Source organism: Coffea eugenioides, chromosome 1, assembly GCF_003713205.1.
Source record: "Coffea eugenioides isolate CCC68of chromosome 1, Ceug_1.0, whole genome shotgun sequence".
Classification (NCBI taxonomy): Eukaryota; Viridiplantae; Streptophyta; class Magnoliopsida; order Gentianales; family Rubiaceae; genus Coffea; species Coffea eugenioides.
Genome location: NC_040035.1, coordinates 6,180,248 through 6,186,037, shown reverse-complemented (window position 1 = coordinate 6,186,037; position 5,790 = coordinate 6,180,248).

Below are 5,790 nucleotides of genomic sequence, written 5' to 3'. Positions count from 1 at the left end.
CAAGGAACCTTGGGAGTGATGACCCTTGGTTTCCAAGTCTGAAGGCTCGGGGACCTATGACTTATCGAGTCTAGATGCATTAGCGAACCCTAACCTCATGCATCCATTTTAGTTTTACCTGGGATAGCGTCTGCCTTACCCTATTAGGGACACTATTCACGAGGGGAGGGGTCCAACCCCTTTCTCCTTTTATTGCTTTATTTCTTTGTGCTGATTTCGTTGCCACAATGTGTATTTATCTGGCTGAGCTAACCTTTCTTGGTTTTGTGTCCCCATTGCATTCACAAACCCTAGCAAATAAGAGGTCTGGCATGACCTTCTTTTAGAACCTACCCTCGTAGATAGGTTATTGCACGTTTAAAGATTTTGGTATATTGCATTCATAGATCAATAATTGCATAGCATTATAGGCCTACCTTGGCGTATAAAAGGTCCTTTTAGGTCATGATTTCATTTCAAATTGCATGTTTTACTGCTTTAATAAACTGGCATCATGCATAAACCCTAGAAGGGAATGCCATTTAGGGGATCCCGTGTTAGGAATAAGCCACCTTGTGTCTCGGATACTTAATCCAGTGAGACTTGCACGTTTACATTTTGTACCATCCAAAGGGGTAGTGCACAAGGTAAGGTAGGATCCGATCATTTTCATAGAGTGATCCTTGGAATATGAGCATCTAATAATCACTTTTTGGCCATTTTATCAAAAATTGGTAAAAATCCCTTGCGTGAAGGACATTAATTTGAAGAAATTCACAAATGATTCCTCCTATTGAGACGATAAATAAATTGAGGCCGAAATTTGATTTTTAGAAGGTCATAGACTAATGCACCTCAATAATTTTGAAATAATCAATGGCCGGACAATTCAACCGATCCATTTTGCCAATTCATTCAATAAATCATCAATTCATTTGACCAATTTACCCTTTTTAGGGTCACCTGGTCGATTTTGAATAAATCATCAATTCATTTGACCAATTTACCCTTTTTAGGGTCACCTGGTCGATTTTGAATAAATCGTCAATTCATTTGACTGATTTACCCTTTTTAGGGTCATTCGGCCGATTTTTGAATAAATCATTCATTTGGCCAATTTACCCATTTTTAGGGCAACCGAGCCGATTTTGAGTAAATCAAGTTTCATTCAATCTATTTGATCAATTTACCCTTCTTAGGGTGATCTGATTAATTTTGGATAAATTAAATTTCATTCAATTCATTTGACCTGTTTCCCTTTTAGGGTAATCCGGTCGATTTTTAATAAATTGTCAATTTCATTTGACCAATTAGGATTTCAATGTCGAATTTCAAAATGAAAAACCTAGTCGATTTTGAGAAAAGCATCCATTGCATCCAGTCATTTGATCAGTTGGAGTTTTGACCCGTGCTTCACTGAGAAAAGTTTGTCAAGACGAATTCCAATCTCTTCGATAGGAAGTTCGTCAAGGTCAAATCCGTGCGTTTTTGCAAGTTCTTGTATCGATCAAAAGTGATCAATCCCTTTGGACGAGGTCCTCATTTTGGCAAACGTCTCTTCTCATTCCAATGGGCCAAATTTTTTCAAATTATTTTTCACTCCATAAGCTGATTGGATCCATCAGGTATTGTATAGTGCCTGCTTTGGAGGATTGCATTTTCATTCTAGGCCTACCCTTGGCACAAAAAGGGTTCCCCCATAGGGCATGCATCCGAATTTTCTGGATATCTACTAACTCTTGCCTTTTTCTTTTCCTTTTCTTTATTTTCTTTTGAATAATTAAGCGAGGGCTAAATCTAAAGGCAATTCCTTTTAAAATTTTCAGGTAATATTTAAACATAGCTTCTCGTCGAAGCCCCATCATAACGCGATCCCGTAGTCGAGCCCAGAGGAATCGTGTAAACATGAGTTCACAACCGGAACAGTCGGATAGGTCTGCTACTTCTGCCCAACCTGAGACTGCAAGTTTGGGGGTCCAACTGACCGAGATGCTTACGAAGTTTGGTGAGATGGCAACTGAAATGGCCGCCCAAAAGAAATTAATCGATGAGCTTATCAGTAGCGGAGTTCAACCCGAGCCTGTACCCGTTAGTCAATCATTGGTCATGCCCACGACCCAAACCACTTTTACTCCACCCTTCATCATTCCACCCGAAGGAATTTTCACATATCCCACCATACATTTGCCATACACTTGCCCTCCTGATCCTTCATTCTTCCCTACTTACATGCAAGGCCCACAACCCCAAATCGCTTCGAATATACCTCCTAAGCCGCATACCTTTTATCACGATACAGCTGAGCCTTTCTTACCAGACCATACCATTCAAGCCAAGCCAGAAATGGGGGAATCCTCTGCTCCCGTTGATATAAAGCTGCTCAAACGCCTTGACCGTTTTGATGAGTTTATGAGAAAGAGTCAGGGGTTGAACAAGCAAGGAGTCCTGGATTACGATGAACTTTGTCTTTTCCCAAATGTGCAATTGCCTGAAGGGTTCAAAACCCCGAAATTCAGCAAGTATGATGGAACGGGCAATCCCAAGACACACCTCCGATTGTTCGCTAACAAGTTGGGTAGGCCAACAGATGATGAAAATCTGCCTTTGAGGCTATTCCCAGAAAGTCTGGAGGGGGATGCCCTCGACTGGTATTCCAAGCTGAAACCCGAAGAAGCAAAGACCTGGCTGGACTTGTCCAACGCTTTTGTAAAGCAGTACGAGTATAATTGCGAGCTGGCTCCAACACGAACCACGTTGGAAGGGACAAAGAGGAAGCCACCTGAAGATCACAAGACTTATGCCAAGAGGTGGAGGAAAATGGCTGCAAAAGTCGAGCCACCAATGACGGAGGACGAAATCATACGCACTTTCATTAAGGCACATGATCCGCCGTACTTTGAAGAAATTTTTCGCATGACTGGATGCTCATTTGCCGCAATTGTTAACAAGCTTGAGGAATTTGATGATTTCGTGAAGGCTGGAAAGATTGTTAATGTGTCTGCCCTCAAATCGCAGTTGGATGCTTTGCAAAGCCAAGGTAGTAATGGGAAGAAGCAATTCCAAAAGAAAGAGGGGGAAATCGCTTTTGCCTGGGATCGAAACCCTGTCTCAAAGCCCAGACCTCGACAATACCCTACCTACTCCAACCCTTACCCTTACTATTCAAACATTCATCCTGTTTATCACACCAACACCAATTATCCTCGACCTCGCCCAAGCTATCCTAACCCACCTTTAGCCCCTTTTCAAATATCTCAGCCTAACTTCCAACAAGTTCGACTTCGACCTCCCTACAATCAACAATTTTCTCCACCAAACAGACCTACCTACAACTATCCCCAACACACTAAAACCTACAATCAGAGCCGTACCCGAACATTCACCAACCTAAGCAGGCCTCTGGACCAATTGTATGAACAATTAAAGGCTGCCGGTAGAATTGGCATAATTCCCCCTCCAACTTACTCTCATGGCGTCCCTGCCGGATACAATCCTCAGTACACTTGCGCCTATCATTCGGGAGCACCCGGCCACCCAACCACTGATTGTAGAGCACTTAAGCACAAGGTGCAAGACATGATCGAGGCAGGGGAAATAGTGATTAGAGAAGGGCCAGCACAAGCGCCAAATGTGGATAAGAACCCCCTTCCAGAATACGATAACACCATTGGGGTTATTATGGACCATACGGAATTTAAGGAGCTTGCTAAAAACTCATCAAGTGAGGCTGAAGTGTTTGGAAATGAGGCAGAATTTTTCGGCATCCCTGAAGGATCAATTTTCAATTGAACAGCCGAGTTTTCTGCCATTCAGAAGGAGTTTCGTAAACCTAAAGGGGTTTGTCATCCATGCGAACTCATTGAAAATGCTTTTGCATCTGTAAATAGCTAATGAAAGCATCTTTATTTTTGACTAAAAGTTTGCACATGTTTTCATTTCATTTTCACTTGCTTTCCGTTTATTTCCGCTTTCAATCAAAGGTTTTATGAAAAGGCACGAGTCATTCTTGTCATGTTATTGTGTTTATTCGTTTGTTTATATTTCAGTCATATTGATTGTTCATTTGTTTGTTGTATACTTGTTTGTTATCCCAAATTCCTTAATTCTTTCAGATGGTCAAAAATAAAGCTATTTGAGCCTTTGGATATACCCCTTCTGGAATTTAATAATGGCAATCTCTATCTCACTCACGACTTGAGAATTTTGGAACCCAAATTTCCAAGCGAGAGTGATAATAAGAGAATATTTGATTCTTTTCAAAATCTTGAACAATATGAGGAGAAATTTGAACCAAACCAAGAAGCCACAGCAATTGTTCACTTTGGCACTGAGAATGAGGTCAAGAAGACATAAGTCGGCATTCGTTTGGACGAAGGCAGGAAAGGAGATGATTAATGGTTTGACCATGTGTCAAAGTACACAGATGGTTGGATGCAGTCTCATTTGCAGCAGTAGAAATTCTATCTTTGCGCACTCTAATGGGAGTTCAACCAAAAATGCCGTTGTCAAAAATGCATGGTCTGAGCCTACAACAAGGAGTTTCATCAGCATACATTTTGAGGAAGGCGACAAAGCACTCAAGCGAACTTTGCCAATACAAGACGAAGGCAGAGACAAATTCGCCCAAAATCAGAAAGGGCTGTTCGTTGTCCAAAAGGTATTACCTGGCGGAACACTCATTTTGGCGGAAATGGATGGTCAAACATTCCCTCAACCCATCAAATCAGATATGTGCAAGAAGATTTTCATTTGATCATGCAAATTTTCCTTAGAAATTCATGCAAATGGCGAAATGCAAGTCAGGCCCTCTTCTTTTACATTTAAAGCATTTTATCCCTACTTGTCCCCTTTGAGCCATCAGAATTGACAAATTTTCGTTTGGCAGCCCCTGAGAATTGCCAACCCCACACTGGGGCAAATTCATTTTGAAAAGAGATGATCGGAAAGAAAAGGAAAACCCCACACTGGGGCAAATTCATTTTGAAAAATGATCAGAAAGAAAAAGAGAACCCCACACTGGGGCAAATTTAGTTTTTGAAGAAAAATGCAAAAGTGAAAAATGCAATGAAAAGCACAAAGAGAAGAATTCAATTAAACTGGGGCAAATTTCCTCAGTTTTGTTCAAAATTTGGAGATGATCTCAAAATGATGCAATCTCAGGTTATTTCACACCTCTCATCAAATTTGCTTTCAAGCCTCAACTTTTCTTGAAAACACCCCACCTGACCTCATTACAAAAGCCCAAAGTCCTGGCTTTCGTCACTTGTTGTATTTCTATTGGAAAGTTTGCTAATCAACTGGCAAGTGATGTCCATAATGCCTTCGCCTAATCTTACAAGGGAAGTGCATTTTGCTGATGCCAGCAATCTTCAACTTACATTTCTGAGTCGATTATGGACGAGCTCTTCCATTGCTTACTTAGGTGAAAGCCCGAAAGGGCACCTTAAAAAAACAAAAAGACAAAAAAATCAAAAAAATCAAAAAAACAAAAAAACAAACGAAACAAAACGAAACAAAAACAAAAAGGGTGGGGGCAACCTTGGTGAAAACCCGAAAGGGCGCCAAGGCAAGTTTTTTGCAACGAGCAAGCACGAGGAGGAACAGCTGGTGACTTGGTTCATTTGGATTTCTTCTCATTTTTGTCATACTTCTGCCAATATTAAATTCCAGAACAAAGATATCCAGAGATTTGAATATGACATCTGTTGGCCAAAACTGTGTCGCTTTGTAAAAATATTCTTTTCCAAATACATTCTTATGAAATTCATCTTTCCTCATTTGCTTGTATTCATGGCATTTTGTAAGATTAAG